Source organism: Macaca thibetana, chromosome 2 (assembly GCF_024542745.1).
Source record: "Macaca thibetana thibetana isolate TM-01 chromosome 2, ASM2454274v1, whole genome shotgun sequence".
Classification (NCBI taxonomy): domain Eukaryota; kingdom Metazoa; phylum Chordata; class Mammalia; order Primates; family Cercopithecidae; genus Macaca; species Macaca thibetana.
Window position 1 is genome coordinate 76,866,763 of NC_065579.1, and position 9,996 is coordinate 76,876,758.

The following is a 9,996-nucleotide window of genomic DNA, read 5'->3' on the forward strand; positions in this document are numbered from 1 at the left end:
TTTTTTAAAGGGACTTGCAATACGTATTATTTAGATTTTATGCTTGGGGAGAGGTCCCAGCAGGCCCCTAAGAGGGGTCTTTGCCCTATCTCATTGATACGGGAAACTGTATCAATTCTTTATAGTACTTCTAAGCTAGTTTAATAGGTGTATACAGAATATGTCATGCTAAAATAGACATTGTGTAGGAACCAAGGCCTTTGGCCCTGTGAAGTTTCCCTGAAAAATCAATTAACCAAAGACTGATTAATTAAAGAAAAGGCATAAAAACTTACTTACTGTGTACACACAGGAGGCTTCAGAATGAAGACTCAACTTCCCAAGGAGATACAGAAGCTTATATGCCATCTCGAGGTTACAGAAAGAATAGGGGCTTGGATTTTCACAAAACCGGTTATGGGAAGTGGGAGAAGAGGTATTCTCTTGAGGGACAATAAATGATTATTAGAAAGAATGAATGGATAGAGAACAGAGGTTAAATGATAAACAGTTCTCTTTGGAAACTGAATAACCTTGTGAGACATTATGTTGTAAGAGTTTGGTCAGGTATGATTACATTCTTTGTCTTGCCTCTGCCATAGATAATGAGATTACAGGGAGGAGGAAAAAAGATTGTTCTCCTTGGTGGGCAGAGACTTAAGGCAGATAGCGGAACTTCAGACAACCACCTTACCCTATGCTTTGGGAGAAACAGTAGGAACAGTAGGAACATGTCAAGGGGACCTTGAGGCTTCTTCAATTTTTCTGAGCAACAACAATTATAATCCTTGAAGTAAAATAAAAGTCACAAAAATGTTATTTGTGGAAAGGGGAAGAGTCAAACTTATCCTTTTGCTCTTCTAATGGTGCTTGACAAGAATGAATCATAGTAACAGCAAGGTAGGCTCATTCTTCCTAAGCCATCAACAGAAAGGTGGCTTCTTCCTCTTCCACAAGCGATTTTGCTTCAAAGAAGACAGGAAGGGAGTGGCTTTTTATATGGATATGGGGAAACTTTGATAAATGAATCTGATTCTAAGTGTGGGGAAGGGAGAAAAGTAGAGGAAGGTTAAGTTCATATCCAAAATGACTCCTTATTTTTCTTGCGTTTCTGTAGGCACTTCTAGAGAGAGAGCTGGGCACTCTGTGGAGTTTTTTTTTACATGACCTGAGGCCTTACTGTAGTGGCACGGTTATACGGGTGAGAATCACAATAGACTATATTTGCATTCATTCTGGGGACAGCTTTGAATTCACCCACACGTTATAATAAGTAGAACATTTGCCCACAGATTTCACGTTGCTCTAGTGTCTTAATGATCTTCCCCCAGTGCCTGTGATAGACTTAAACATAATAGAAGCCAATTTTGACTCGAATTCAATGTTCTCTGTAGGAGAGGATGACTGAAGTTTAATTATAATTCCTTTATACCAAATGTGTGTGCATTCTCCAGCATTTGATGGGATTCCTCCAAAATTTCCATCTCAAAATCAGCCCATCAGTAGAACAGTCACATGCTGCCCAGTTAATTATAATGGAATGTGATGGTTTGGGGCTGTATTCCAAACAGAGCACCATGACATCTATAAAAACAAGCTTCTGGAAAGCTAATAAGACAAGGGCCTTTGTGCTATTTCAAATGTTTTTATTTTGTTTTGTTTTTTTCTCCTTACGTAAATATGCCAAAGATGGACTAACAAAAAATGTTGCTTGTGTAGTTTTTGTTACATATGTAGGCCATTTCATTGCCCCTCATCTTCTCTGTCTACGTACAGCTAGGAATAAAACTCACAGTTCTTATAAGACACAGAAGTTTAAAACATATTTTAGCACATGGTGCATTTAAAACGTATTCATTGTTACTTTTAAAAATTAAATTTTCCCAATATAAGTACCTTTTAGAAGAGTGCATAATGGACTGTGTAGTAAAGGCAATAATCAGTCTTCATGTTTATTTTGTGCCTCCTAAGTCACAGACCTGAATAATAGATGCTAAATAGAAAACCGTATTTCATAGATTAAATTGATACTTTGTGGATTACTATGTATGTTTCATATACATGTATGTGGAAGGGGATGGTTGAAGCTGTATTCCCCAAATAATACAACACAGGGACTTCAACAGAGAAGGCAGGAGAAGTATCAGTCTGAATAGACACTATAACAAATGTTGCTGGGCAACTTCCAGAGATGCAGCAAGGAAGGAAACACTTTTAAAGCACTAGGAATATTATAATATTATAAAATGAGCAAAAGTATATTTGTGATCTGGTACAGGTAGAATACAAACATATGAAAATATTTTGATGAGCCACTTGGAGCTGAAGGTGAGATTGCAAGAGATGGGCGTGATAGCAATAGATAATCCATACACTGCCTCTAAGGAAAGTGGGCCTGGTTAGCCAAAGAGGTTTTATTTTCTTTAATGAATGATGATTTGAGACTTTTTCACCAAAGCTGTATTTTTCAGGGAAATAGAAGGCAAACTAAGCATTACTGTTAGAGTAGGCAGACAGACATGAGCAGGAAAGGGAGCTCCCAGGGAACGAGGCTCTAGAAAGTCTTGCATCCCAGAGACCACCTCGAACATGCATGCTAACTGAGCAGAGAGGAAGGGAAATACCTATGCAGAACAGAACACTCCTTAAGACACCCAGTAATTATTCTGTGATTGAGCTGTCAGAATATAGCTAGCTATATGCTGATAAGAAGGGACAAGGGACAAAAGGAAAATTCCTGAAATATGTACAGGTACAATAAGTACAGATTTGACCACTATATGACCTTCCTGGGGTGGCAGTAATTAGCAACACTACCATTAGGTATGATTCATATTGATCATCAGTCCCCACACATGCACATCTACTGACAGCAAGGGAGAATCCAACAAACCTGGGCAGGAACTAGAGGATAACAAAGGCAGAAACTTAAGACAGAAGCAGGAAACAAGAAAAAGGCAGAGACTTAAGGCAGAGGTGGGAACTTAAAGAAAAAGTCTAACATAATAAAAACTTCAACACAGAACTCTCAGGACTGTTCCTAGCCATGTGAGCCTGATCCTCTCTTGGAGTGTACCTTTATTTCCTTAATAAACCTTTTTGGCTCCTTTACTAGTCTCTTGACTGAATTATTTCCTTCAAGAAGACAAGAAGCAAGGATCTTTCACTTCCTGGTAACACTAAGAAAGTGCTCTTTCCTCTATATCCCTTTCTATCATTGTGCTCAGCATTATTTCCAAATAAGTGTTAAAATACCTAAATCATTCAAGTTTGTTGGGGTTCAATATTATGCACTGGACTTACATGCTCACAAGCACATTTTTCTACCCCAGTGTATGCAACAGTTTCAGCCAATTAAGGACTTAGGTTCTAGTTGCAAAGTGACACAGAATCAAATTATTTTCTCTTCAAATGAGTGTGCTTGTATAAAGAGATTCAGAATCAGAATTGTAAATAAATCCAACAGAAACCTTAATATCCTCTTCTACTTCTGTACAGCTATTACAGGCACAGTCTGGTGAATTGTTGCCTTGGCTTATTAGTTTCAAAAGGCTTAAAAAATCTAATCTGAGATTCCTTATGAAAAGGTTCTAGCAAAGCCAATTTAAAAGGAGCCTATATGGGCAATCACTATTTTCGCTGAACTTTATGCAAATAATCAGACTAAGTATCATAAGTCTAGAACTTATTTCACCAATAAATTGGTCTTACTCTGATTTCTCTTTTGGTAAAAAAGGGACATGTGAGACAGAAGAAAAGTAGGTTTCAGAAGACAACTATACTACACCTGTTGTTAAATTGTAGCCCTGACCATTGTTTTTGAGTTTTCATTATTTTCTTACAATTTGGACTGAATCCTGAATTATTTCCTGCCATAGCAAGTCTATAAAGAAGGGTCTCAGTGTAATTATAGTTTTTAGTTGACTTCTCAAAGGAATAGGTTTTTATCTGTCATTGTTTTATTTCTTCCAAGAAAACAAAAATTGTGAAATTTTGTAGACTAGAGATGATTAAAAAATGATAACTGTTAAAAAATTCAGTGACTGTGGACTATTGAAGAATGAGACTCCCCAGAACTGAGGGATGAAAAGTATCTATTACTCTAATCTCAGCAGAGGGTGATCATCAATGCTTCTATGGGAAGATTTTTTAACCAACACAGGGTCATGAAAAAGAAAACTAGCTCAGAACAATCTGAGAGTTATGTGAGATATCCAAAATTTATCAGACCCAGAGAAACATGAGTATGGGACTTTAGTTATGCCCTCTACACTCATGCCTGGGGACAATTGTTTAAAAACATTTCATTCCTAACTAGTTGCCTCAGCCATTATCTTTATATTTCCAGAATTTGTGATACAAAGAATAATGTATAGCCAATCAATAGCTTGTTGTTTTAATGTAAATTCTTAGTAAACAATGTAGGAACTGCCTCTTCCTTTCCTTTAAAAATCCACTTGTCTAGGCCAGGGTCCAAAAGAGTTTTTCTCAGGTTTTCTTCTAGGATTTTCATAGTTTCAGGTTTTACATTTAGGTCTTTAATTCATCTTGAGTTAATTTTTAAGTTAATTTTTATGTTAATTTTTATGTATTGTGAGAGGTGTGGGTTCAGTTTCATTCTTCTGCATGTGGCTATCCAATTTTCCCAGCACCATTTATTGAATAGGGTGCCACTTCCCCAGTGTATATTTTTATTGACTTTGTTAAAAATCAGTTGGTTGTAGGTATGCGACTTTATGTCTGGGTTCTCTATTTTGTTCCGTTCATCTATGTGTCTACTTTTATATTAGTATCATCTGGTTTGGGTTACTGTAGCCTTGTAATGTAATTTGAAGTCAGGTAATGTGATGCCTCCAGCTTTGTTCTTTTTGCTGAGAACTGCTTTGGCTATTTAGGCTCTTTTTGGTTCTATATGAATTTTAGAAATGCTTTTTCTAATTCTGTAAAAAATGACATTCGTAATTTGACAGAGATTGCATTGAATCTTAGATTGCTTTGGGCAATATGGTCATTTTAATGATATTGATTCTTCCAATCATGAGCATGGGATTCTTTTTTTTTAATTTGTGTCATCTATGATTTCTTTATTCAGTGTTTTATAGGTCTTATAGAGACCGTTCACCTTCTTGGTTAAATATATTCCTAGGCATTTTACTTTTTTGGTAGCTTTGTAAATTGCCTTCTTGATTTGGTCCTCAGCTAGATTATTATTGGTGCATAAAAATGCTACTGATTTCTGATGTTAATTTTATATCATGAAACTTTACTGAATTCATTTATCAAATCTGAGAGTTTTTTGGTGGAGTCTTTAGGGTTTTCTAGATATGGGATCATATTGTCAATGAACAGAGAAAATTTGACTTTCTTTTTCCAATTTGGATGTTTCTTTTTTTCTTTTGCTTGATTTCTCTGGTCAGGACTCTGAACAAGAGTGGAGAAAATAGGCATCCTTCTTTTGTTCCAATTCTTAGGGGGAATGCTTTCAGCTTTTTCCATTAAGCATAATGTTGGCTGTGGGTTTGTCATATATGGTGTTTATTATGTTGAGGCATGTTCCTTCTATGCCTAGTTTCTTGAGGATTTTTATCATGAAGAAATGCTGAATTTTATTGAATGCTTTTTCTGCATCTGTTGAGAAGATCATACAGTTTTTATGCCTCATTCTGTTTACGTTATGTGTCATGCTTATTGATTTGTGTATGTTGAGCCATCCTTGTATACCTGGGATAAATCCCACCTGATCATAGTGTGTTATCTTTTTGATGTTCCATTGAATTATGTTTGCTAATATTTTGTTGAGGATTTTTGCATTCTCAAAAGTAAAAACAACAAAAATAGACAAATGAGACTTAATTAAATGAAAACCTTCTGCACAGCATAAGAAATAATCAACAGAGTAAACAGACAGTCTACATAATGGGAAAAAGTATTTGCAATTGATGCATCCAACAAGGGCTAATATACAGAATTCACAAGGAAGTCAAACAACTTAACAGGAAAAGAACAAATAACCCCATTAAGAACAAGCAAAGAACATAAACAGACATTTTTCAGAAGGAGACATACAATCGGCCAACAAATGCATGAAAAGTGCTTAACATCAATAAACATCAGAGAAATGCAAATTAAAACCAAAATTTGAGCCATCTTACACCAGTCAGAATGGCTATCATTAAAAAGTCTAAAAATAACAGATGTTGGTAAGGATGTGCAGAAAAGGGAATGCTTATACAGTGTTGACGGGAATGTAAATTAGTATAACATTTATGGAGAATACTGAAAGATTCTTCCCAGGGCCTGAAAGCTTGAAGGGATGAGTAATTCCTCCATTCTTAGGGCCCAGTCCCAAGGTTCAAGGCTACTTGTGCCAGCAGCATGTGCCAGCAAGATAGCAGAAGCAGGAAGTGAGCTGGCCAGAAGACACCTACTCTTGCCGGAAGACATGTACCCCTGAAGATTGAGAAAGAGGCCTTCTGCGTACTAAGTAGCAGTCACGTCAGACTGGGACACTTCCTGTTTACAGGAGACCACCCTAAAACCCCTACTCCCTCCTCATTTGGTGCTGGCTCCATTTTAGGCCTCAGCCCCCCTGCACCCAGGTGCTCATTAAAACAACGTGTTGCTGGGCTGGGGGTGTTGGCTCATGCCTGTAATCTCAGCACTTTGGGAGGCCAAGGCAGGAGGATCATGAGGTCAGGAGATTGAGACCATCCTGGCTAACACGGTGAAACATCATCTCTACTAAAAATACAAAAAATAGCCAGGCATGGTGGCACACACCTGTAATCCCAGCTACTCAGGAGGCTGAGGCAGGAGAATTACCTGAACCCTGGAGGCGGAGGTTGCAGTGAGTTGAGATCATGACACTGCACTCCAGCCTGAGAGACAGAGTGAGACTCTTGTCCCCCTCTCCAAAAAAAAAATGTTGCTCCACACTGCCTCATGTTGTCTGTTTGTGCACTCGTGGGGTTTGAACCTATATGACAACCTTACATCTGGTGCAGAAACCCAGGAGGGGCTCAGGTCTGCATCCCCTGTGGACCTACCCCTCCATCCTGTAGAGCAGGCCACAGCAGCCAGACAATGGAAGCTCCTCAGCCTCCAGTCGCTTTTTTGTGCATGCACATGGGTCACTGATCTCGCCTACTGGTAAGTTTCCCAGGAACCCCGTTAACAGGGAAAAATCCACATGGCCTCCCTTGGTTTCTCGTGTGAAAATCCAACGTTGGTTCAAGAAGGCTCCAGCATGTGCCAGGCACTTGCTAATCATCTGGTCTTAGGGGGACGCCTCTAAGCCATTGATCCCATTCCAGGAACGAAAAAGACAGCAGTGACAATCACTCCTTTTATCATCTCCCTCCGGCGTCCAGGATGGTCTCGGTTTCCCTGTTCTCCTGAGTCTACCCTACCATTATGGGAAATTCCCAGTCTTCCATTCCAAAGGACAGCCTTCTAGGCTGCCTCATAAAAACCTGCAAACCTGCAAACCTTAGGCTTCAGGCAAGATATCCACCCTAAGCGCTTTGTCTGTTTTTGCAATTCAGTCTGGCCACAATACAAATTGGATAATGGGTCCAAATGGCCCGCAAATGGAACATTCGACTTTACAATTTTAACGGACTTAAGCAATTATTGCTGATGAATGGAGAAATGGGGAGAAACTCCTTATGTCCAGGCTTTTTGTAGTCAGATCACAGCCCAACCTCTGCAATTCTTGCTCACCTGTTCTAATCATTCCCCTGCATTCTCGCCGCCCTGATCGCCTTTCTCCTCCCAACCCTACCTACCTTTTTTTCCTCCTTGGATCCAGTAGACTGCTGTCCAGCCCTCCCAGCCCCTACATCTCCCTCTCAACTGTCTTCCTTAACCCCCCAAGCCTTCTCTTTATCTTCTCAGCTGCCATCTTCTCAGCCGTCTTCCCAGTTGCTATCTTCTCAGTTGCCATCTTTCCAGCCGCCATCTTCCCAGTCAGCAGTATCCATCTCTTTTCCTACACTGTCCTCTCCTCAGGACAATTCTAATATTGTCTGTACCCATTCTCCTCCCCCACCACCCTCTCCTGTGGCTTGTAAACCCATCCCACCACCTTACACCCCTATCTATCCTCCACTGCTTGTTAACCCCTCTTCCCCCATCAAACCCTCAGCAGCAACCACTTCTGGCTTCTTCTCTCCCACCCATACTCTTTCATGCGCCATCTTTGGCCCATGCCCCACCCTTACTTTCAGCACCCGTGCTAGAGTGCCCCCTTCAGGAAGTAGCAGGAGTTGAAGGTATTGTTAGAGTTCATATTCCCTTCTCCCTCATTTACCTCTCTCAAATTAACAAAAGATTCAGTTCATATCCAGAAGACCCTACCTCTTATATTAGGGAGTTTCAGTACCTTACCCAGTCTTATGAACTAACCTGGCATGACCTCTATGTTATCCTGTCTTCCACCCTCATCCCAGAAGACCAGGATTGTATCTGGACTCTAGCTCAGGCACATGCTGACATAATTCATCACCAAACTCCTGCCCAGCCTACTGGCACAGAGGCTGTCCCCAACCAGGACCGCCACTGGGATTATCAAGACAGGGCCTCTGGATGCCACCTTGAGACCACATGATTGTGTATCTCCTTGCAGGACTCAAAAAGGGTGCCCATAAAGCAGTAAACGATGAAAAACTTTCAGAAATCATTCAAGGTCCTGACAAAAACCCAGCCCTTTTTCTCTCTCATTTAACTGAAGTCTTTATAAAGTATACCAACCTAGACCCAGCCAGCTCAGAAGGAACCACTATCTTAAACCTTTGGTTCATCTTCCAACTCACCCCCGATATCTGGCGCAAGCTTCAGATGCTTGACAACAGCCCTCAAACCCCACAACGAGACCTTCTTAATTTAGCCTTCAAAGTCTTTAACAATCATGATGATGAAAGTAAAAGGCAAAAACAGGCAGAGTTTCAAATGCTTGCCTCCGCCATCAGGGGCCCTGCAGGCCCATGGGGCCGCAGCTCCACACAGAAGCCTCCTAGCAATCCACCTCCACCTGGCACCTGTTTCAAGTGTGGCAATGAAGGCCACTGGTCCAGACAATGCCCAAACCAAGGTAAGCCCATCAGGCCATGACCCCCTCTGTGGAGAACCCCACTGGAAGTCAGACTGTGAGTGGCCCCCTCAAGGACTGCCCCCATCCCTTCCTGAGCTGGCCAAAACTTCCTACTTGGATCTCATCGGACTTGCTGCTGAAGACTGATGGTGCCCTGGGATGGATGCCCCAGCAACTACTATCTCTTCATCCGAGCCAAGGGTAACTCTGATGGTGGCAGGTAGGCCAGTATACTTTTTAATTAATACCAGGGAAAACTACTCTACTTTACCTAATTTTTCGGGACCCATCCTGTCCTCCCAAGTCTCTGTTGTGGGAATTGATGGACAAGTCTCCTAACCCCGAGCCACCCCTCTAGTTTTCTGCTCCCTTCACACCTTTTCCTTCACTCACTCTTTCTTAGTCCTGCCCTCATTACCAACTCCACTCCTAGGCAGAGACATCCTTTCAAAACTCCAAACTATTCTCCACTTCCATGTTCCCCATAGTACCCTACGCATCAACCCAGACCCCTCCAGGCATCTAACTTTCTTCTACTCCTCCAACCTCCCACCTTAAAACATGCAACTTTTCCTTATCCCCCATCCATAGTTAACCCCACTGTTTAGGGTACTTTCACACCCTCAGTCGCAGAACACCACACCCCCATCTGCATTAACCTTAAAGAGCCCACCCAGTTCCTATCACAGAAGCAGTATCCCATCCCCCAAGCTGCTCTCACAGACCTAAAGCCTATCATTTTTCGCCTCCCTGCCAGTCACCTACTCTGCCCAACAAACTCCCCTTTTAACATACCGGTTCTACATGTTAAAAAGCCAGATGGAACTTACTTAGTCCAGGACCTCAGGCTCATTAACCAAACTATACTCCCAGTATGTCAGTGGTTCCTAACCCATATACTTTCCTTTCCACAATTCCCTCCAGTA

The 9,996-nt window shown here is 41.0% G+C and overlaps 1 pseudogene; it reads left to right on the top strand.

The window, feature by feature from the left end:
• The first annotated feature begins 6,905 nt into the window (after window positions 1–6,905).
• LOC126948944 (transcription factor NF-E4-like) lies at window positions 6,906–9,275 on the top strand (annotated as a pseudogene).
• Window positions 9,276–9,996: the final 721 nt, after the last annotated feature.